The sequence below is a fragment of the Aethalodelphis obliquidens genome, unplaced genomic scaffold (genome assembly GCF_003676395.1).
Source record: "Aethalodelphis obliquidens isolate GAN/ISIS:26980383/991018 unplaced genomic scaffold, ASM367639v1 scaffold2, whole genome shotgun sequence".
In the NCBI taxonomy this organism is placed as follows: domain Eukaryota; kingdom Metazoa; phylum Chordata; class Mammalia; order Artiodactyla; family Delphinidae; genus Aethalodelphis; species Aethalodelphis obliquidens.
In genome coordinates this window covers 87,073,965-87,099,489 of record NW_020837946.1, presented here as the reverse complement: position 1 = coordinate 87,099,489, position 25,525 = coordinate 87,073,965, and the positions used below count along the sequence as shown (strand labels likewise).

The following is a 25,525-nucleotide window of genomic DNA, read 5'->3' as shown; positions in this document are numbered from 1 at the left end:
AAAAGTATTGAAATTATAATTTCAAAGAGATTCTCGTGTTCCTTGCAGCCCTATTCGCAATAACCAAAACATGGAAACAACCTAAGTGTCCATCAATGGATGAATGAATGAAGAAAATGTTGTATCCACACACAGTGGAACATTTTTTCTGTCTTAGAGAAGAAGGAAATCCTGCAGTATGTGACAACATGGATGAAATGTCGAGGACATCATGCTAGGAACGTTAAGCCAGTCACAGAAGGACAGATACTGCAAGATGCCGCTTATATGAAGTATTTAATGCAGTCAAACTCATAGAAGCAAAGAGCAGAATGGTGGCTGCCAGATGCTGGGGGTAGGGACAAATGGAGCGTTGCTAATCTACGGGTATAAAGTTTTAGTTATACAAGAAGATTAACCTCTAGAAATCTGCTAGAAAAGGCTCTAGCTATAGTTAAAATTATATTCTACACTTAAAATCTGTTAAAAAGGTAGATCTCATGTTTTGTTTGCTTACCACAATAATAAAAATAAAAATTTTTAAAAAGGAGCAAAATACTGATACATGCTAGTATTACTTTCCTGTTCATGATATAACACATTACTGCAAATTCAGTGGCTTAAAACAACAGAAATTTACTATCTTACAGTTTACGGAGGTGAGAAATCTGAAATGGGTCTCACTGGGTTAAAATTCACAGTATTGACATTCCTTTCTGAAGGCTCTTAGGGGAGAATCTGTTTTCTTGCCTCTTCCAGCATCTAGAGATGGCTCACATCCCTTGCCTTGTGATCCCTTTCCATATTCAAAGCCAGCCATGGCCAGTGAAATCTTTTTCACATCTCATCACTCTGACTCTTGTGATTAACCTTGAAGCCATTAGATAATCCAGGATAATCTCTTTGTTTTGAGGATAGTTGATCAGTAAACTTAATTCCACCTGCTACCTTAACTCTCCTTTACCATATAATATAAAATATCCACAGGTTCTGGGGATTAGGATATGGACATCTTTGTGAGGCAATTATTCTGTCTACCACAATGCTACAACATGAATGGACCTGAAGAGTATCACGCTAAGTGAAAGAAACCATATACAGAAGACTAGTTATTGTACTATAGCATTTATATGAAATATCTAGCAAAGGCAAATTTGTAGAGGCTAAAAGCAGACCACTGGTTTCCTAAGGATATGAGTATGAGATGAGATGAACCACAAATGGGTATGAGGAAACATTTTTAAGTTATGAAAATGTTCTAAAACTGTACAATTCTATTAATTTACCAAAACAACTTGTCTAGCAATTGTTATATTTTGTGGTTTGTAATTTATACCTCAATTGAGTTGTTAAAAAATAGAGGTACATGTCGTAGAGGGCAGAAGTTTGTTTTGAAGGAATAAATAATAGACCTTACCTATAAGATAGCCTATTTAAATAGGCCTTCCTTATAAGAAAGTTATTTGTTAGAGATGTGAAGAAAACAATGTAGATTAGGAGTCAAATATATCTCAAAGTATAGTTCCAATATTAAATATAAAATAAGGCTCATTGTTATTCATAAATCTATATATTTGGTCATTTATGAATGTTGAAAGGAAGATTTTCTTATTGAACCATAATGAAAGAATAATCTCTTGCCCTAGCTCTGAAAAGTAAATCATTTAACAAAGCAAGAAAGGTTGCTTGGGAATACATTTTGCCAAAGATTTCCACTTCTGGAAAATAACAATGACATTTAATCTTTGCATATTTATATTGAAATTTCTTTCAAGTATTTTAAGGAATCTGCTTCTGAAATTCTTCAATATGGAATAACAAGGAGTAGGCAAATGGGAAATCGTGGACATAGTCATCAGACTAAACAGATGAATATAACGTAAGGAAATGTCTTTATTCATACATAGTTTACTGTACTTAGTATCATGTACGACAAATCCCAATTTACTTTTCTGTAACCTAAATTAATTTTTAAAAGTCAACTTCTATGCTACATTTTCTCTCTCTCTCTTTTTTTTTAGTGTATGTATGGGGGCATGTGCTGCTACCATCCTTTCAACAAAACACGAATCCCTAGAGAATTTCTTTAGCCCTCTGTAATTTACAACCATCCAAAGAACTCCAAAGTTGCAGTCCTCTATTCTAAGAGGATACTCCAGTCATGGCCACTGGCAGTTCTCCAAGCCAGCTAGGCTAGCACAGAGCAGAAGGCTAGCTCTCCAAGGACCTGAAAACTCTCCTTAAGAACTGTGTGTGTTGGCTGCACAGTCATTATCTGGAGGGTTCAGATACAGCTCATGCAGTCCCCCTGAGATCTCACTCCCAGTCATTATTTACAGGACTCAAATACATCCCACAGGCAAGGCAGTCAATGCACCAGTAATTCAACAGCTAACAGAGGGACTCTGGCCATGATCTGTGGACAGTCACTATTTTAAATTTTCCTTCTTTTTTTCCATAACATTTAGGAATCTCTGTGACAAAATGCATACTCTTACTATATGTATAACATAAAACATATATATGTACAATATCTCAATATAGCAAGAAGGTAATATTTTGAAATTTCAACTATATCATCAATGTGTGCTTACCAAGTCATGTCTTTGTTCTCTTACCGGAGAACATTTACCTTTGAAAGGGACGTGTGGTAGCAATAGTTAATCATTTGGAGGAGTATATAAAGTGCAATAATGAATTTATCCGTACTTATTTCAAACTGGCTCAGTTTCAAATTGAACTAGAAATAAACAACAGAAAGATTTCTTTTGGTCTCTTTCTCTGTTTTATTTTAAACTAGTTAGGGAAATGGGTTTTATATTTTAGTAAACACAGCTAGCATTTTCTACTTTTTATAGAAACCCGTAAGATTGAGGAACTCATTTGTTCTTACACTATTAAAATACAAAAATAAATAAATAAAATTATTCAAACTCATAGCTAATTTCAAAATGATTGCACACTGAATGCCAAAATAAGGAGATAACTCTTCACATAAAAAGGCTAATCATGGTTAATTGTTTTCTTATTCCTTTTGATGATAATAGCCATTATAAACTCATTTGAAGTATGTAGATGTAATATGCAATTACCATAAGACTCAGCATTCCAAAACTCAAACCAGAAGACTAAGACAGCATTGAGCACTGTTTATTGGTGAGGCTGCCAACCGGTTTCATTTTCAAAGAAAAAATAAGTGTGTAGCTGTAGTCCAATCTTTTTTACATGCATGTATTTTCTCTTTATGTGTGCTGATATAATGACTATATCTAAATCAACCTGATTACTGTTGCACAAAGCAGTAGGTGGCTGTCACTATTGTCTGGAAATTTCTGAAGAAGTGTACTCAATTCACAAAGTGTTTAATTCCAGATCTTTTTTTTTTTTTTTCTAGTAGGTGAAAACTGTGATCTCCTGGACATTATAAAATGTACACTGTCTTCTCAACCTCAAGCTCAGGAGACTTGTACATCAAACTTCTAGTAGGAATATGTGCTTGGCTCTTTATACAAGAAGTTGAGAATTCTTCTGTATAAGATATAAAATGAAGTTATAGAGTTAACTTTTGACCTTCATCTAGGTTGGTCCCAAAAATAGAGCTCGTCTTAACACATTTGATCTATAGATTTTGTAGCCTTTAAAATTATATTGGAAAGATAAGTGATTGTAGAATTCTGTGAAAGGGAGTGTCAACTCTCCTGCAGAATAGTCATCTTCTCATTAAGGCTTTTCTTAGAAATAACAAGATAGGTCTATGCCACTGTTGTGTTATGTTTGAAGGACATGATATTCAAACCTACTCCCTCTCTCCTTTGTCACTCTTTCTAGGCAGCCTGGACTCCTTGGCCAGTCATTTCAGTGATCCTCTTAGCACACAAAATTTTCTATACAGAAAATGTGCTGTAGTCTCCCTTTTAACCCCATAGTTTCCATTGACCTAATTTCCTCCGAAACTTCTCTTTTCTCATTCACCACCAAACTTCTTGAAATGGTTATCTTCAACTATCCCCTCAATGAAAATTAATCCCAGTCTCTTCCCACTTTAACATGTATTTCAGTCGTCTCCTGGAAAACACTATCTCAAGTTGTACAAACCCAGGTTTGTATAACAAAGACTCTCATTTGTAGATTTATTCTGCTAGTTTTAGATCTGATATTTGTTGGTTCACAACCTTGAGAGTTCTCTGGATGAAATTGGAAACTGGCCCCAGGGAGAGACTGAAGAAAGAGACAGAGCACTCCAAATTGGTAGGTGGCAGGTTTAATAAGCAAGGGAACTTATGTACTAAGCTTGTCTTGGGTGATCTCAAGACAAGCAGATCTCTCTACCTGCACACCAGAATCTTAAGAGTTTATAAAGAGACCTTAATGGGATTCAGTCATGTATTCAGTCCAGAGTGCCTCAACAACACATTACTCACTCAAGGCTGTGTCCTTGAAAGATATCTTAATGTGGGAAGGGTAGACAAAACACACATTCCAAGGACAGGGCAGGGGGTGAGGAGCCTCTGGTTATCCTTGCAGGTCAACTGGTGGTTACATTCCCTCAACCACCTCCTCCAACGATACTCTTTTTACTTTGCAAACACAGACCATAGTCATTGTAGCAACAAGCATCTGCCCTCAAGAATAGTGCAACTTCAGATAGCTGTGGCTTTTGTGGCATCATCAATAAATGGAAAGAGAAATTTTATGTTTACCATGTTAGTCTGTACACTACTTGCCCTAGCTTGATCAAGGAAATAAAGCTATGGAGGACTGTATGGCTTTCTAAATTTCACTGAGGTCAAATAATGTATGACATAGTCCACAGCCTCCTCTTGTTGACAAACCAAGCTTTTGCTGGTTGTATTCCTTTAAGGATGGCTCCCAATTCATCCTATAACATATGTTTATTCAAATTATGCCTTCATACCAGCTCAATAGTTCTACAATATTTTGAGTCTGATAGAGGTTTACCTATGACAGGGATCATTAAACATTTTCTGTAAAGGGTTAGATAGTAAATATTTTAGACTTTGTGGGTCATATGGTCACAGTAGCAACTTAACTCTGCCACTGTAACAAGGGAGTAGCTGTAGACAATATGTAAATGGATGGAATGGCTGTATTTTAATAAATACAATGGGTGTTGGGTCAGATTTGATCAGTGGGCTATAGTTTACAGACCTCTGGCCTAAGAGAAGCTACCGTAATGATACTTTAACTCCGAAATTTCTGCCTCATCTGAGCGTTACAATTAATTAAATTTCCTGTGATGATTGTCAGTTTATTTCTTTGACTTTTTTTCTAATAAGTCAAGATGGCTTATTTATGTATTTACTTCAAATAGGTATTGTTCATTTAGCCATTAAGCCTTATTTTATTTTTAAAGTTTATATAACAAATTAATATTATAAATCAATCATCAACAAGAACTTCTCTGATCCAAAATCCTTATACTGTTAAGTATCATTAGGCCACTCTCCACCTCTTCTCTGACTTAAATATGAGGACTTTTTAATAGAAGTCTCAGTTAAAAAGTCAAAAAATAAGCCTTTTATCTTAAACAGTTTGCAACGTGTATTTTGGTAGGTTTCAGTATGAAAGTGTCTAGAGCCCTAATGGAAGGTAGGGCCAAAGGTCAGCAGAGCAGTCTGGTTAAAGAAATAGGGTAAATGGTTTGCATGCTAAAACGAGTAGGAAGGGACAGGGCAGGTATATATCCCCGGTAGGCACTGATAATGAACTTTGTCTTTCCTATCATTTTCTCTAGAATTGTAATCAGCAGCATAAGGTGAATTCATAAAAAAAAAAAAAAAATCAAATGAAAGTCACATGGCAAAGAAGGGTCAAAACAATTGTTCATCTAAGAAGTTTCCCTGCCTTTAAATAACACAACTCTAGGGTAGACATAGAGAAGATCATAGGAAAACTTTCATGCTTATAAGCATAATTTGCAAAATTTGCTTCACCTAAACCCCAAGCAAATCACTGAAGGTTCACAGGTAAGAAATGAGACCCATGGGAGACCATTAACAGCTTAACACTTACAGTTTATATGGTCAAATTCATTCCATTTATAATAATAATAAAGTAGAAGTGCTGTATTTTGATAATGACTTAATAACATTGAAAATGTAAAACTGTGAATTGTATAATACAGCAAGTTAAGAATGAAATGAAAATATTCAGTAGAGGGTGTGGTTATTTAGGTCATGTTCTTTTTTGGATCAAAGATGATGATTCTCACATGACTTACCAACAGCTTTTCTAAACTCATAAATAATCAAAACAGGCAATTAGAATTGGTAAGATTATCACACTTGAAAATGATTTAAAAAATCCACATTAGTTTTATAGTAGAAATAGAAACATGTTCATGAGATAGTCTGATGAAATGATCAGCAAATTTCAAGGCATATATGGACTTCTTTGGGTGTAAGTAAATTGGTAGAAGGTGTAAAGCCTTACTTCTAATAAAATTGGGAAGAAAATTTCCAGCCATGAAAAAAATGACAAATACAAATATCACATCGATAAAGTTACAATATGGTAAAGTATATTAGTTTTGTTACAAGTGACAGAAATCCTATTTTAAAGGCAAAAAGAAGCATTTCTATATTCAGGGAATCCAATAAAGTATAAACAACAACAACATCAAACTTTTTGTAGAATAAAAAGAAATGCAAATGGACTTCAGGGTAAATTGGAAAGGAGGGTCCTCAAAACTGCCAGGTCATTGTCTTTCTGTGATGGCTGCATTGTTTCAACACATGTATGTTTTCTCTATATTGAAGGGTTAACATAGAATTTTCACAATCTACCCAACATTTATTCTTTTTTTCCTTGTTAACAATCCCAGTTTGATGAAGTATATGTTCTCTTTTGCATGGCCATGAACATCAGGAGAAACTGCTCTATTCTCAGCCTTAGAAAATTAATCCTGATTGGCCTTAAGCCAACTATGTTGGTATTAATTCCCTTGACAGTGATTAGTTTAGACAATGTGATAAAAATTGGCTGGGTGGTTCTAAAAATTTTCCTTGTCTTTAAAATTAAACACAATGGAGGAAATGATTTCTTTCTGTTTCTGAATAGCATAGTTTCTGAGTAAGATGCACTGAACTGGTACAACCATTTTATGGCAAGCCCAAAGCTGCAGGCAACCTCAAGGGTAATAGAATGGAAACAATTGTGAAAAGATCATTGAGTTGCTGCGTTAACATACCTTAGAGCTGCACTGTGTTACAACAGTGAATTTTATTGTTATTTAAATCCTTTGAGTTTAATTTTCTACTATTATCAGCGGAACTTCCTAAATAATATTGGGAAAAACACTGCCACTGATAGATGTTGATATAATTTTTGTTAGTGGAGAAACACTAAATGACAGAATATTTAGTGTCAAGTTCAAAAGTCCTGGGGTAGGACTCCAGTTAATCTAGATGAAAAATCCTGGGCCAATCCTTTGTGGTTTTCTTGAGTAGAATCAAGTGAGAACACAGTATTCTTTAGGGGAACCAAATATGTGGAGCTGGGAGAAAAGCAATTCCAAGAAGAGAGACAATATTTCTAGATGAAGAGAAGGAAAAATTTCTACTCTACAAGGTGAAAGCAGTAATGTGTGTTTAATAGAAAGGCAATGTGTTCAGAAAGCAAGACTATTATACAGTAAAAGTGAGAGGCATAAGTGTTAGGTGTAAGTGTTAACTTGTAAACACAATGGATTAAATTAATGGATTATGGACAAAACTGTAGAGAGTGTATAGACTTCATGGAGAATGAAAATTAACTAGAAAACAACCACACAAATAAGGGAGAAAAGCCCATATTAGTTATTTTATGGATGAAGTTTGAAAGTTTCTTTCAAGTTGGACTACTCATTACCCAAGTAATTAAACTTCCGCATTACACTAATGATATTATTTTTTAAGCACAAATTAAATAAACAATAATTAGAGGAGGAACTACAGGATTCTCAACAGTCCCTCTTTGGGAAAGAGCTAAGGTGAAGTTTTCAAGGGCTGTGTACCTCAGAGAAAGGATCATGTTATGAAGGTAAATAATTTGAACTTACTGTAAAGGGTGATCCTGTGTTTAGGAGAGAGCTTCTTAGTCTGCTGAGCTGCTCCTTCTCTTCTGGTCTCTGTGAAGACAATTGTGTATTGAATTATGACCCTCATAAAAGACATGTTGAAGCTCTAACCCAGTAACTCAGAATATGACCTTATTTGGAAATAGGATATTTAAAATAAGTTAAATGAGGTCATTAGGGTGGGCCCTAATTCAATATGAATGGTGTTCTTATAAAAAGGGGAAATTTGGACACAGAAACAGACAAGCATACAAGGGAGAATGCCATGTGAACATGAAGACGGAAATTGGCATAAAGCATCTAAAGCCAAGGAACATCAAAGATGGTCAGCAAACCACGATGAGCTACAAGAGAGACATGGAACAGATTCTCCCTCACAGTCATCAGAAGAAACCGACACTGCCAACACCTGGATTTTGAATTTCTAGCCTCTAGAACTGTGAGTCAATAAAGTTCTGTTATTTCAACCACCCGGTTTGTGGTACTTCGTTACTGAAGCCCTAGCAATCTAATACATGTATTTCCATATGAGTGTTATCTTGCCAGTTCTATTCATTAACATCACTGCCTGGAAGGATCTGTGGATTGGGAAAAGGCTGATGCTCACTCTGCCTGTACTATTATGGCTTTGATTGGAGACTGCTCTGCCTGTCCTTTACCTCATGGGTATAACAGGAAGTCAACATACTTTTGATTTTAATTTTAGTTCTTACTAGCTCTTTGACACTGAGTAAATTCTTTAAAATTCGGGATATTGGTTTTCCTAGTTATAAATTATAAACTAGAAGGATAAAAAGATTCTTAATGTAGTGGACATGTCATGTCAATCTGGGTCACTTTTTAAAAAAACACATGACTTGGGCCTCTGCTCTCATGAATGTAAGTCAATAGTTGGAAACTAGATAGTCATATTTTAAAAGGATCTAGAGTTAAATCTAATGGCAACCCTTCAATGATGACCAGGGAATTCAATATCAAAAACTGCTATGAGCTTTGATTTCATTCATTCTATAATTATGGTACTGTGGCTACTATGTCATGAGTAATACATGCAGTAGTAAGAGACAAAATAGCTCAAAAATATCACTGCTTGGGAATTCTCTGGTGCTCCAGTGGTTAGGACCCTGTGCTTTCACTGCTAAGAGCCTGGGTTCAATCCCTGGTCAGGGAACTAAGATCCCACAAGCTGCATGGTGCGGCCAAAAAAAAAAAAAAAAAAAAATCACTGCACGTATCTACAATAAATATTTAAATAAATGGGAATTGTAAGCAGCCCTCTACAGAGGAGCATAGATTTGGTATAATGACCTAGAAAGCTATATTTTCAGTTTGTAGCAGTAGCTAAAATTCATAATCCTTCTATTTCATAATATTTTTCTTTCCTAATCTACTAGAAAGAAGATGTTTGTTATTCTGTGACAGTGACCATTTAATGTGGCATTGGTATTATCTTCTAATTACCCAAATTTCTTTTGTACAGTTATATATTAAAAGCAGCAAGTTTGGACCTCCCTGGTGGCACAAAGGTTAAGAATCCACCTGCCAATGCAGAGAACATGGGTTCAAGCCCTGGTCTGGGAAGATCCCACATGCTGTGGAGCAACTAAGCCCGTGTGCCACAACTACTGAAGCCCACGCGCCTAGAGCCTGTGCTCCGCAACAAGGGAAGTCACTGCAATGAGGGGCCCACACACCACAATAAAGAGTAGCCCCCGCTTGCTGCAACTAGAGAAAGTCTGCACACAGCAACAAAGACCCAGTGCAGCCAAAAATAAAAATAAATAAAATATAAATACATTTTTTTTAAAAAGCAGCAAGTTTACAAAACTCTTAGCTTGACAAATATCTTATAAATTCTTTCTTTAAATGCTAAGGGCTACAAAATATAATTTACTACCTATGAGCTTCTAGGAGCTATTTACCACTTTAACAATTAACAAGCCATACAATAACATTTAAAAAGTCATAAAAATTTACATCTATAAGTGATTTTACTTAATAGGTTAGCAATATGCATTCTGAGCAATAGAAGGGGAACAGCACTAATAAAATGTATACTGAACTCAGTAAAAGTAATTTATGCAACTAGTGCTCAATTGATGATGAGGGCAAGTTATAGGTTGGTTATACGTCATGGTTTCATCTGTCCCTAACAAATGATTCTTGCCACACTGCCTCCTGTAATTAGGAGTGACACTGCTTGGAGGCAAAGGCATGCACAGAGTGGCCTTTCAAAATTCCTTTGAGAGGACCGTGATAAATTTCAAAGCAACATCTAGTAAATGGTAGAGTAAGACACAGATCTGAGAGTTGAAACCATTTCAGATTGAAGTAATCAGGGCATAGTCCTTTCTTAAAAAAATACTTTGCATATCTTCTCAAAATATAAGATGAGCAAATCAACAATTATTTAGTGACAACAGTACAGAGAAAAACAAAATCCTTGAATAAATAACTTAGTGAGAATAAAATAAATCAGTCCTGCACAATTTACATCTCTCTTGCCTCTTTGAAATTAGATGTACCCTGGTACCCTGGTAAGTCATGGAAAAGCAGAACAATATTTAACTGCAAATTTCTAGTAAACAAATTCCACTTCCAGTGTGTGAGAATTTTGAGTCATTTTTTGTGGGAACTGATTAGCAAAAGAAAAAATAGAATCTGAAATGGGAAATGGAAATAGAGCAGATGGCAATAAATCAGTGTAGATTTTAATAATAAAAGTTTAGGAAAGAAGACAAAAGATAAGAGAAAAATATTCTCAAGTTTTACTGTGCTGTCTCGTGCTGAAAGAAAGAGAACTAGGAAGACAAATAAACAATGGAGTCATCTCACAATCAAAAAGGCATTAAATCCTGAGTGAAGAACCAGAATCAGGGGAAAAAGCTTTTTACAATGTTTATTATCTACAGTAAGATACATTTCTAAGTGTCTCCTTGATATAGTAGTGGATTGAGTATCAGACATAAACTATTGAGGTTTGGTGAATTAAAAAAAAAAACCTAATAAAATAATTATTGTTAATTTAAGATGTAAAAATTGCCCTAATATTGTCTTTATTTGTTGATATATTATTTTATTTTAGCATAGACAACACACATTGTTAATGGCCTTTATATGTTTACTCTCAACTTGAGTCCCCACAGTTTTTTCTTCCTATAGAAATATTTCATCAACTAAATAGAAATAGTTCTCTTGTATTATCTGATGATGATAAAAGTAATCAATGTTTTGTGTAAAACACTCAGAAATAAACTGTAACTCTCATATATTGCTGATGGGAATGCAAAATGGAACATCTACTCTGAAAAGAGTTTTGAAGTTTTTTATTTAAAGTTAAATATACACTTACCATAAGATCCAGACATTCTGCTCCTAGGTATTTACCCAAGAGAAATAAAATACTCTCCTACAAAATAATCTGTAAATGACTGTGTATAGCAGCTTTATTTATAATAACCTCAAACTGGAAACAACCCAATGTCCATCCGCTATTGAAAGAGTAAACAAGTTGTGTTACAGCCATACAATGAAATATTATTCAGCAATAAAAGGCAATAAACTAATTAACCATGTGAAAATATAACTAAATCTCAAAAACATTGTGCTAAGTGAAAGCAAATGAATATAAAAGGCTACATTTGCTATGATTCCATTTCTGTGACATTCAGGAAAAGACAATATGTAAGTGGGATCATATTCTATATTCTACTTTGTAATTTTTTAAATTAAAATTATATTATATAGTTATATATAAAATTATATAGTGCACATCTATAATAATAAAACCAAAAGCACTTTGATGGCATAGTATTTTATAGGTGTATCATAATTTATTTATTTAAATAATCTATTAACATATTCAATTTGATTGTAAGTTTTCTGACCATGAATGAATATTCTCATAAATACACTATCTATATGAACCATATACAATTGTCTGATAATTTTCTTAATACAAATTCCTGCACATTAACTTTCAGATTATAGATCTAGACACATTTAAATGTTTGATAGAATATGCCAAATTGTTCTTTACAAAAATTGTACAAAATACACTTCCACCAACAATATCTGAAGCTACTAATTTCTATTCCTCCCTCAGAGCACATTGGTTATTATCATTCAGAACATCTTTTAAAAGAGTAAGTTCTGCAACCAATAATTCTACATTTATGAACAAAATCTATTTGTGGAAAAGCCCTTAACATAATGTCTAAGGAGCTCACTATTTAATAAAAAGTAACACTATTCATTTTACATCTGGAATCCAATGTTTAATATTTTTTAAAAAAGGTTTTCCTATGCTTTTTATGGATAGATTTAAATATTTAAATTGTTGAAAATCTTTCCTTCATGTTCTGAGCCAGTTATTCTTCAGATTCACTTTCTAGCTCCTTGGTATTGACCTCCATGAAGTTCCTCATTTGGGCTCCTTTCCTCTCTGGTTTCTAGATGGGATTGAATAATGGTAGACCCAATTGTCCTAAGAGCAGAAGAGGGAGGTCAGGGTAGTTGTTCCCTCAATGCTTTTACTGCCAGCTCCTCGTTTGAACACTAGATACTTTCCCCAACCATCAGCACTGCTTCTTTAGGGTGGCTTCTCTCCCAGGGCTATAGCTTTTGCTGGATTCTGGCCACACCATCCTCTTCAGGCATAGTGGTGTTAACAAATATTAATCATAGTTAGTCTCTGGGGCTTTGCCATTCTTCTTGGGTCTCTTAACCCTGTCCACATGTCTATGAAAAATCTTTTTATTAAAATTATCTTCATTTACTGATTTGGTTGTTTTATGGGACTCTAAGTGATACAGGGCTAAAACACAGGGTGATAAGATATCCAGCACTTAAATAATTAATTCTATGCTAGGCCATAAACACACAGGAGAGTGCTTAGTCAAAGAACTTAGATCAACAGGATATTTTTTTTTCCACAGCTACAGTCCTTGGAGTTATTTATGCAATGGTAAGCATACAAACAGAATGGGAAAAATTAGATAGGAACTAAATCTAATAGAATTACACAAAATTGGATACAATGAAGATTAGGGAAGAATAAAGAAAAATTATGTAGTGTGATTATATTGTGATAAAAATTCTTAATAAAGCGTGCTCTCTTCATAAAGTTACCAGATTTAGCAAATAAAAATACAGGATGCCCAGTTGTATTTAAATTTTGGATAAGCAATGAATTATTTTTAGTATGTTTATCTGAAAACCAAATTTAACTGAGCATTATATATTTCGTCTGGCAACCCTATCCTTGCATACAATTCATTAACACAGTCTATCATTTGACAAAATCTCTTGTGATTTATCTACTGCATAATCAGCAACCTGTGAATGACCAAGTGACAGATGAAATCAAGTAGATCAAGAACTAGTGTCTAGGAGGCAAGTATCCAGATGAAACAGTGGGACAGAGTAAGTCCCCTAAGCAAAATATTACAATCAGAGTTATCTATTGTTTGATGGAGAGAGAGAGAGAGAGAGATTGTGCATATAAGGGCCACTAATATGAATTCTGATGAGAAGTGCAGTGAGGGGTTTTTTTGTTTTGTTTTGAGTTTTTTTGGTACAAACTTTAATGAACAAGGAAAAAAAAAAAGTTTGATAGTTAAGTACCTGACCTGACATCTGTGTCAGGCAAACCAGGCCATGAAAACTATGTCTGAGACTATAAATATGAAATAAGAAATCTAGACCAGTCAAGAATATGGGCACAGGGCTTCCCTGGTGACGCAGTGGTTGAGAGTCCGCCTGCTGATGCAGGGGACACGGGTTCTCACAACAGTGAGAGGCCCGTGTACCGCAAAAAAAAAAAAAGAATATGGGCACAAAAAGAAGTATTTGTAAATATGTAAGAAACAAGCAAAAATGTGCAATGAAAGGAATATTTCCCTGACAGTAAGGACAGCTGATTTTTTTTCCCAGCCTGGCCTTGATGAAGCCTTGGTCGTTCCAGGATCCATTATTTTAGCTACAAAAGGAATATTTAGTTATATATTTAGTTACATAAATATTATATAAAACTATATACATATTGCAGCCCTAAAAACCTGTGCTTTATAATCCAAGATTTTAATTGGAGCCCAAGAGAACAATGGGAAAAGTTTATCCATACAATAAAACCATGCTATTGTATCAGAATCAAGTATAAGAGAGCAGGTTCCAAAAATACTAAATCAGATAGACATCAGATGTTGATTACTGGAATAGAGCTCTTGGATGTCCGCTTTTTGCTTCTTTTCTGAGGGCTCTTCCCAGTGTGGGCAGACAACCAAGGGAAGGTTTTGCTTCTCTGTGGAACAAGACAGACTTCTAAAACTGCCCCAGGTTGGTAATTATCTGATTTATATCTTATCACAAGTAGAGAGATAAGCCAGACGAAGGAATTTTATTAATTTAACCATATGGAAGAGAAAAATCGGAAACACTAACATATAATTTAGTTGTTAAAATATTAAAAAAAACTCTTACAAGGAAAAATTCTGGAGAGGGCTAGAAGCATTGTCTGATTAGTAGAAAATGAAAAAGAAGATGTCTCCATTCTCTGTGCCCTTGTTCCTCATATGCCATTATGCTTTGAATGAGACTTGAAAAAGGGTAAAAAGGAGGCTTGAATTATACCCGAAATAGCTGGGAAATGTGGGTAAAGAAAATGTGAGCAAATGTCCCAGTATATTGCAAGAACAGTTCCAATACGATGAAAGTGAAATAAAGCCATCACAAAATGAACCCCATTTTCTTTACACAAATAAACAAAGGAATTATTTGACTTATTCCATTTTAAAAAAAGGGGGAAAGGTAAGTGGAGATGCAGAATGTGGCAATGACAAAAAGGAAGATGGAACTGTAACAGCATGTTGAATGGAACCTTCTATTAAGGGGCCAAGAAAAAAATACATACTATATTCCAAAGTGACATGTCATACTGTGATGCAAAATTTTAAAGAAATTATTTCTAAACTGTTAAACCTTCTACCAAAACCAATAATGCAAAAGGATCAGGAGTAGGAAATAGGGTCAGGGAAGGATTTTTAAATGAATTTTTTGGGAAGGAGGTTTCTATGAATCTCATCTTCCTCAAGAATGAAGAGTGGGGAATCCTGACTTTTATCAATAGCTCAAGAAAGCAAATTCTTAAACAGACAAACAAACAAATGACTCTGAGACCTTAATATGTCTCCTGTAGAGTTTGGGGTAGCCAGTGGATAGGTATTTGTTTTATATCAAAATCTAAAAGATAAGAGATTGAATGAAAAAATTTGTGGCTGCCGAGAAAAGGACTACATTTTTGAAAGTATCGAACTTTAAAAATAGTAAGTTGATAGACCGTACAAGTGGTTTCCACAGTCCAGATTTCAGTTACAACCAGAGAGATAAATTATGGGTTTATCTTATATCCTATCAAAGAAGGACGATTTAAAATAGGTTAATTAAAAGATGACAGAGGGGCTTCCCTGGTGGCGCAGTGGTTGAGAGTCCGCCTGCCGATGCAGGGGACACGGGTTCGTGCCCCGGTCCGGGAGGATCCCACACACCGCAGAGTGGCTGGGCCCGTGAGCCATGGCCGCTGAGCCTGCGCCTCTGGAGCCTGTGCTACCGCAAAAAAAAAAAAAAAAAAAAAGAAAGAAAAAAAAAGATGACAGAAAAATCCTGGGGCTATTGCTAGAGGTCCAAGGACTACATAAAGAGGTGTAAACTATAAATCAAAAGAGAAAGCATCACCGTCATCAAGAGAACCAAGGGTAAGAGATCCCATGAAATACAGGTTGGAGTCTGTGAAGAAAACTTATAACAACCCACAAAAGTGGGATTAAGCTTTAAATAGCTGATACATACAGAAAAAGGATAAAGTAGCTCATGACAGTATCAGAAAAGTAAAAACTTTCATAAGGCTATTTCTTCCTTTACCTCTTTGTCCTACAAGTATGAAAAGAAATTTCATTTTAAATGTAGAATGATAAAGAAGGGTCAATATCTCTGAAGAAGGAGGAGATAGATAACTTAACCCCACTTCTAGACTCTAGACTTCCCATGTATAGCAAGAATAAACATGGGAGAGGAGTAGTACATCTTCAATATAAAATCAAATTCAAATTTTGAAGTAACAGAGTTTCCCATTTATTGCTGAATTGAGACTGTTTGGAAACTTCAAATACGATTTTATTTTTAAATCTTAGAGTGGCCATAAATGTCGTGGAGCCCACCTAAGTTTTCATCCTGGCTGTTCAGAGTACATTTCAAAGAACAATGGGATAAACAAAATAGAGTTGCTTTATATTGCTACATCTCATAAGTCATCTTAATCAAAGTACTAGTTACATTAGCTTTAAAATAAAATTACTTCTGAATAAGAAATCAAATTAGTATTTTTATAGTATGTTTGTTTCAGTTTGGATCTTGGTATCTCTCGAGATAACACACTCAAGGGTTAATTGAAAAAAGTTTAATGGAGAGATTATTTAGACTTCTGGTTTCTGGTTCTACATATAAGGAGTTTGGAAGTGTGCACTCTGTCCTAAAAAAAAAGCAAAAAGTTGTTCACTAAAAAGTTAACAACTCTTCTTGGATTCATAGGAGAGGACACAGGACAAACCACAGTTCCCGATGTTGGAGAGGCAGACAGGCAAATACAGGGAAGGGTGCTTTCCCTGAGCAGAGATCACAGGCAGAAACTGCTGTGGGTTGTGCTGGGTTAGGAAGACCTGCACTGTAATTGATAAATTGCTGGAGACTCAGTGTACACAAGTCTGGGAGTTAAAAACTCCAGGGCTACCCAGTCATGGGGGACCCTGCAATGTTGTGAGATTTACCTCCAGGAGCTCAACCAAGTGCCCATAATAAGTAAAGGAGAAAAATCCCCTTGAGCTTGTGTCAGAGAAAGTGAAAAAGGAACCATTTTGAAATATGCCATAGCACTCTGTTTTTCTTAGTAAGGCTTGCCCTCAAGGGAAACTAGTTAAACAGAGGCTAATATACTGGGGGTATTACTGGAGCCTAACTAACCAGGGGAAGAGAAATACCCAGCTCCAGCTTGCTCTATCCTTCCATGTGGGAGAAGGGAAATAGCCAATTCCAGCCCACTCTAGCCATCTTATCCATCCTAAGTGAGGAGAAAAAAAATGAATAACGTATGTGAAGTTCACAGTCCAGAGGTACAGGCTCACTAAAAGACTGACCTAAATCATAGGACTGTTGAATGCTTCCCCTCCCTGTACACCTCACCAGCACATTACATAAAATGTGTAATAATATATGTGTATATAATATAGATCTATTTACAGCAGTTGTTTTTACTGAATCTATTATATCCAGCTATCAAGAAAAATATTGAAAGGCAAAAAACAAAATGTGAAGATACAGAGCAAGTATCAAAACCAGACATAATAGGGATGTGGGAGTTATCAGACCATGAATTTTTAAAAACTATGATTATTATGCTAAAGGGCTCTAATGGATAAAGTAGATGGCATATAAGAACAGATGGGCAATGTAAGTGGAAATTCTAAGAAAGAACCAAAAACAAATTTTAGAGGTAAAAAGCACTGTAACAAAAATGAAGAATGCCCTTGATGGGCTTACTACTCCGGCTTACTACTAGACAGGGAAGGCTAAGGAGAGAATCTCTGAGCTAGATGATACATCAATAGAATCCTTAATAACCAAAAGGCAAAGAGAGCAAAAACAAACAAAAGAACAGAATATCAAAAGACTCTGGGATAATGACAAAAGGTGGAACATAAGTGGAATGGGAATACCAGTAGTAGAAGAATAAGAGAAAGGAACAGACGAAATATTTGAAATAACAATGACTGATAATTTCCGCAAATTAATGTTAATGTAAATTCATTTTAATTAATTATTAATGTAAATTAATGTTAATTCCTCCAAATTAAACATATATCCAGGAAGTTCAATGAATACCAAGCAGAATAAATGCCCCAAAGTTTTCACCTAGGTATATTATCTTCAAACTACAGAAAATCAGAAAAAGAAAAAATCCTGAAAGAAACCAGGGACTGGGGTGGGGAGAATCTTACCTGGAGAAGAACAAAGATAAGAATTATACCTGACTTCTCCTCAGAAACCAAGATACATTTGATTACTGGAAGAAAGAAACACCAACATAAAATATGTACCCAGTGAGATTATCTTTCAAAAGTGAAGGGGAAACTTCTTTCTTCCCTCTTCCCTTTTCCAAGTGGCCCCAGCATCCTGCCACCCCCACCTCCTTTAGTAGCACTTCTGAACGCTTCAGGGAGGAAGACTCCAGGAATCTGTCCAGGGAGAGCTGTGTGGCTGACAGGGTCTTGGTGCTCCAGCTGGGTGTCAGAACTGTGCCTCTGAGGTGGGAGAGCAGAATTCAGGACATTGGTCCACCACAGATCTCCCAGCTCCACATAATATCAAACAGCTAAAGCTCTCCCAGAGATCTCTGTCTCAATGTTAAGACCCAGCTCCACTCAACGACCAGCAAGCTACAGTGCTGGACACCCTATGCCAAACAACTAGCAAGATAGGAACACAACCTCACCCATTAGCAGAGGGGCTGCCTAAAATCATAATAAGTCCACAGACACCCCAAAACACACCACCAGATGTGGACCTGCCCACCAGAAAGACAAGATCCAGCCTCATCCACCAGAACACAGGCACTAGTCCCCTCCACCAGGAAGCCTACACAACCCACTGAACCAACCTTAGTCACTGGGGGCAGACACCAAAAACAATGGGAACTACAAACCTGCAGCCTGCGAAAAGGAGACCCCAAACACAGTAAGATAAGCAAAATGAGAAGACAGAAAAACACACAGCAGATGAAGGAGCAAGGTGAAAACCCACCAGAGCAAACAAATGAAGAGGAAAGTCTACCTGAAAAAGAATTCAGAGTAATGATAGTAAAGATGATCCAAAATCTTGGAAATAGAATGGAGAAAATATAAGAAACATTTAACAAGGACCTAGAAGAACTAAAGATCAAACAAACAATGATGAACAACACAATAAATGAAATTAAAAATTCTCTAGAGGAATCAATAGCAGAATAACTGAGGCAGAAAAACGGATAAGTGACCTGGAAGATAAAATAGTGGAAACAACTACTGCAAAGCAGAATAAAGACAAAGAATGAAGAGAACTGAGGACAGTCTCAGAGACCTCTGGGACAACATTAAAAACACCAACATTCGAATTATAAGGGTCCCAGAAAAGAAGAGAAAAAGAAAGGGACTGAGAAAATATTTCAAGAGATTATAGTTGAAAAATTCCCTAATATGGTAAAGGAAATAGTCAATCAAGTCCAGGAAGTGCGGAGAGTCCCATGCAGGATAAATCCAAGGAGAAACACACCAAGACACATATGAACCAAACTATCAAAATTAAGTACAAAGCAAAAATATTAAAAGCAGCAAGGGAAAAGCAACAAATAACATACAAAGGAATCACCATAAGGTTAACAGCTGATCTTTCAGCAAAACACTGCAAGCCAGAAGGGAATGGCAGGACATACTTAAAGTGATGAAAGGGAAAAAACTATAACCAAGATTACTCTACCCAGCAAGGATCTCATTCAGGTTCGATGGAGAAATTAAAACCTTTACAGACAAGCAAAAGCTAAGAGAATTCAGCACCACCGAACCAGCTTTAAAACAAATGCTAAAGGAACTTCTCTAGGCAGGAAACACAAGAGAAAGAAAAGACAGACAATAACAAACCCAGTACAATTAAGAAAATGGTAATAGGAACATACATATCAATAATTACCTTAAATGTAAATGGATTAAATGTGCCAACCAAAAGAAATAGACTGGCTGAATGGATACAAAAACAAGACCCATATATATGCTGTCTACCAGAGACCCACTTCAGACCTAGGGACACATACAGACTGAAAGTGAGGGGATGGAAAAAGATATTCCATGCAAATGGAAATCAAAAGAAAGCTGGAGTAGCAATTCTCATAACAGATAAAATAGACTTTAAAATAAAGACTACTACAAGAGACAAAGGAGGACACTACATAATAATCAAGGGATCAATCCAATAAAAAGATATAACAATTGTAAATATTTATGTCCCCAACATAGGAGCACCTCAATACATAAGGCTAATGCTAACAGCCATAAAAGGGGAAATTGACAGTAACACAATCATAGTAGGGGATTTTAACACCCTAATTTCACCAATGGACAGAGCATCCAAAACGAAAATAAATAAGGAAACACAAGCTTTAAATGCTACAATGAACAAGATGGACTTAACTGATATTTATAGGACGTTCCATCCAAAAACAACAGAATACACTTTCTTCTCAAGTGCTCGTAGAAGATTCTCCAAGATAGATCACATCTTGGGTCACAAATCAAGCCTTGGTAAATTTAAGAAAATGAAAATCATACCAAGTATCTTTTCTGACCACAACGCTTAGAGACTAGATATCAATTATAGGAAAAAATCTGTAAAAAATACAAACACATGGAGGCTAAACAATACGACACTAAATAACTAAGAGATCACTGAAGCAGTCAAAGAGGAAATCAAAAAATACCTAGAAACAAATGACAGTGAAAACACAATGACCCAAAACCTATGGGATGGAGCAAAAGCAGTTCTAAGAGGGAAGCTTAGAGCAATACAATCCTACCTCAAGAAACAAGAAACATCTCAAATAAACAACTTTACCTTACACCTAAAGCAATTAGAGAAAGAAGAACCAAAAAAACCCAAAGTTAGCAGAAGGAAAAGAAATCATAAAGATCAGATCAGAAATAAATGAAAAAGAAATGAAGGAAACAATAGCAAAGATCAATAAAATTAAAAGCTGGTTCTTTGAGAAGATAAACATAATTGATAAACCATTAGCCAGACTCATCAAGAAAAAAGGGAGAAGACTCAAATCAATAGAATTACAAATGAAAAAGGAGAAGTAACAACTGACACTGCAGAAGTACAAAGGATCATGAAAGAGTACTACAAGCAAATATATGCCAATAAAATGGACAACCTGGAAGAAATGGACACATTCTTAGAAAAGCACAACCTTCTGAGACTGAACCAGGAAGAAATAGCAAATATAAACAGACCAATCACAAGCACTGAAACTGAAACTGATTAAAAATCTTCCAACAGACAAAAGCCCAGGGCCAGATGGCTTCACAGGCAAATTCTCTCAAACATTTAGAGATGAGCTAACACTGATCCTTCTCAAAATCTCCCAAAATATAGCAGAGGGAGGAACACTCCCAAACTCATTCTTCGAGGCCACCATCACCGTGATACCAAAACCAGACAAAAATGTTACAAAAAGGAAATGTTACAAAAATGTTACAAAAAGGCCAATATCACTGATGCACATAGATGCAAAAATCCTCAACAAAATACTAGCAAACAAAATCCAGAAGCACACTAAAAGGATCATATGCCATAATCAAGTCGGGTTTATCCCAGGAATGCAAGAATTCTTCAATACATGCAAATCAATCAGTGTGATACACCATATTATCAGATTAAAGGAGAAAACCCATATGATCATCTCAATAGATGCAGAAAAAGCTTTCGACAATATTCAACACCCATTTACGATAAAAACTCTCCAGAAAGTAGGCATAGAGGGAACTTACCTCAACATAATAAAGGCCATATATGACAAACCCACAGCCAACATCGTTCTCAATGGTGAAAAACTGAAACCATTTCCACTAAGATCAGGAACAAGACAATGTTGCCCACTCTCACCACTATTATTCAACATAGTTTTGGAAGTTTTAGCCACAGCAATCAGAGAGAAAAAAGAAATAAAAGGAATCCAAACCGGAAAAGAAGAAGTAAAACTGTCACTGTTTGTAGATGACATGATACTATACACAGAGAATCCTAAAAATGCTACCAGAAAACTACTAGAGCCAATCAATGAATTTGGTAAAGTAGCAGGATACAAAATTAATGCACAGAAATCTCTGGCATTCCTATACACTGATGATAAAAATCTGAAACAGAAATTAAGGAAACACTCCCATTTACCATTGCAACAAAAAGAATAAAATACCTAGGAATAAACCTACCTAAGGAGGTAAAAGACCTGTATGCAGAAAACTATAAGACACTGATGAAAGACACTAAAGATGATACAAACAGATGGAGAGATATACCATGTTCTTGGATTGGAAGAATCAACATTGTGAAAATGACTATACTACCCAAAGCAATCTACAGATTCAATGCAATCCCTCTCAAACTACTAGTGGCATTTTTCACAGAACTAGAACAAAAATTTTCACAATTTGTATGGAAACACAAAAGACCCCAAACAGCCAAAACAATCTTGAGAAAGAAAAATGGAGCTGGAGGAGTCAGGCTCCAAGACTTCAGACTATACTACAAAGGTACAGTAATCAAGACAGTATGGTACTGGTACAAAAACAGAAATATAGATCAATGGAACAGGATAGAAAGCCGAGAGATAAACCCACACACATATGGTCACCTTATCTTTGATAAAGCAGGCAAGAATATACAATGGAGAAAAGACAGACTCTTCAATAAGTGGTGCTGGGAAAAGTGGACAGCTACATGGAAAAGAATGATATTAGAATACTCCCTAACACCATATACAAAAATAAGCTCAAAATGGATTAAAGACCTAAATGTAAGGCCAGACACCATAAAACTCTTAGAGGAAAACATAGGCAGAACACTCCATGACATAAATCACAGCAAGATCCTTTTTGACCCACCTCCTAGAGAAATGGAAATAAAAACAAAAATAAACAAATGGGACCTAATGAAACTTCAAAGCTTTTGCACAGCAAAGGAAACCATAAACAAGAAGAAAAGACAACCCTCAGAATGGGAGAAAATATTTGCAAATGAAGCAAATGACAAAGGATTAATCTCCAAAATATACAAGTAGCTCATGTAGCTCAATATCAAAAAAACAACCCAATCCAAAAATAGGCAGAAGACCTAAATAGACATTTCTCCAAAGAAGATATACAGATTGCCAACAAACACATGAAAGGATGCTCAACATTGCTAATCATTAGAGAAATGCAAATCAAAACTACAATGAGGTATCACCTCACACCAGTCAGAATGGCCATCATCAAAAAATCTACAAACAATCAATGCTGGAGAGGGTGTGGAGAAAAGAGAACCCTCTTGTACTGTTGGTGCGAAAGTAAATTGATACAGCCACTATGGAGAACAGTATGGAGGTTCCTTAAAAAACTAAAAATAGGGGCTTCCCTGGTAGCGCAGTGTTTGAGAGTCCACCTGCCGATGCAGGGGACACGGGTTCATGCCCCGGTCCAGGAAGATCCCACATGCCGTGGAGCGGCTGGGCCCGTGAGCCATGGCCACTGAGCCTGTGTGTCCGGAGCCTGTGCTCCACAATGGGAGAGGCCACAACAGTGAGAGGCCCATGTAACGCAAAAACAAACAAACAAACAAAAAAACTAAACATAGAAGTACCATATGACCCAGCAATCCCACTACTGAGCATATCCCCTGAAAAAAACATAATTCAAAAAGAGTCATGTACCACAATGTTCACTGCAGCAGTATTTACAATAGCCAGGACATGGAACCAACCTAAGTGTCCAATGACAGATGAATGGATAAAGAAGATGTGGCACATATATACAATGGAATATTACTCAGCCATAAAGATATGAAATTGGGTTATCTGTAGTGAGGTGGATGGAACTACACTGTCATACAGAGTGAAGTAAGTCAGAAAGAGAAAAACAAATACCGTATGCTAACACATATATATGGAATTAAAAAAAAAAACACAACAAAACAGGTTCTGAAGAACCTAGGGGCAGGATAGGAATAAAGACGCAGAAGTACAGAATGGACTTAAGGACATGGGACGGGGGATGGGTAAGCTGAGACGAAGTGAGAGAGTGGCATGGACATATATACACTACCAAATGTAAAATAGATAACTAGTGGGAAGCAGCTGGATAGCACAGGGAGCTCTGTTTGGTGCTTTGTGACCACCTAGAGGGTGGGATAGGGAGGGTGGGAGGGAGACACAAGAGGGAGGGGATATGGGGATATATGTATATGTATAGCTGATTCACTTTGTTATACAGCAGAAACTAACACAACATTGTAAAGCAATTTTACTCCAATAAAGATTGTTTTTAAAAAAGTGAAGGGGAAATAAAGGCTCTCAGATAAACAGAAATTTGTCGCCAGCACTCCTGTCTTGCAAAAATGTGAAAGGAAGTTCTTCAGCGATTAAGAAAATAAAATAGGTCAGAAACTCAGATCTTCATAAAGAAAGGAAGAGCATAAAACTAAGTGAAAAATATTTCTTTTCTTTTTCTTTTATCTAGCAGGTAACCGTTTACTAAAAATCAAAACAGTAACAAGGTATCAGGTGTAATTTATGGGTGAGAAAATGACAGTAATATTATAAGGGATGGGAGGGTTTGGGAATACTCTCTTATGAAGTAGGAACACTACCTATGAAGCATATAAGGTTATTTAAAAAGAAACTTACATTAGTTGTAAATATATGTTGCAAACTGAAAGATAACCAGTGAAGTATTTTAAACAGAAGTACAATTGATATACTAAGAGAGGAGAGAAATTGGAATTATACAAAATGTTACATTAAAACCAGGGAAGGCAGAAAAAGAATGGAAGATAAAAAGAAAGGAAAAGAAAAAAAACAAAGGGCAAGGGCAAAATTTAGAAAATAGTTATAAAGCATATTCTGACTCAAAGACCTGTACATGAATGCTCATAGCAATTTTAGTCATAATGGTCAAAAACTGAAAACAACCAAAATGTCCTTCAATAGGAGAATGGAAAACAAGGTCATATATTCATAAAATAGGATACTACTCAGCAGTAAAAAGGAATAGACTGCTAATACATGCAAAAACATGGATGAATCTGAAAAATATTATTTTGAGATTGACACAAAATAATTCATACTGTATGGTTCCAATTTATATGAAAGCTAGTAAAACTAATCTATACTATTAAAAAACTTTAAAGTAGTTGGATTCTTGGATGATTGTCTAGAAAGCAGCATGCAATTACTTCTGTAAGAATAATATGTCTTGATGGTGATGCATTACATGGGAATATGTAGATATTAAAACTTATGGAGGGCTTCCCTGGTGGCACAGTGGTTGAGAGTCTGCCTGCCGATGCAGGGGACACGGGTTTGTGCCCCGGTCCGGGAAGATCCCACATGCCGCAAAGGGGCTAGGCCCGTGAGCCACGGCCGCTGAGCCTGCGCGTCCGGAGCCTGTGCTCCGCAACGGGAGAGGCCACAACAGTGAGAGGCCCACGTACCGCAAAAAACAAACAAACAAACAAAAAAAGAAAAACAAAAAAACTTATGGAATAGTACACTTAATATTTATGCAATATACTTATGTAAATTTACCTCAAGGGAGAAAATGGAACTGGAAACAAATATTGAAATCTAGTTAGTAGGTG

General features: G+C 35.9%; 1 long non-coding RNA gene across 1 annotated transcript in view; it reads left to right on the top strand.

The window, feature by feature from the left end:
• The window catches only part of LOC113633631 (uncharacterized), a 46,800-nt gene extending 37,222 nt beyond the window's left edge, over window positions 1-9,578 (top strand). Inside the window, exon 3 of the long non-coding RNA XR_003438279.1 lies at window positions 9,537-9,578. This is a non-coding gene — a long non-coding RNA (uncharacterized LOC113633631). The remainder of the gene's footprint in view (window positions 1-9,536) is intronic.
• The last annotated feature ends 15,947 nt before the right edge of the window (window positions 9,579-25,525 follow it).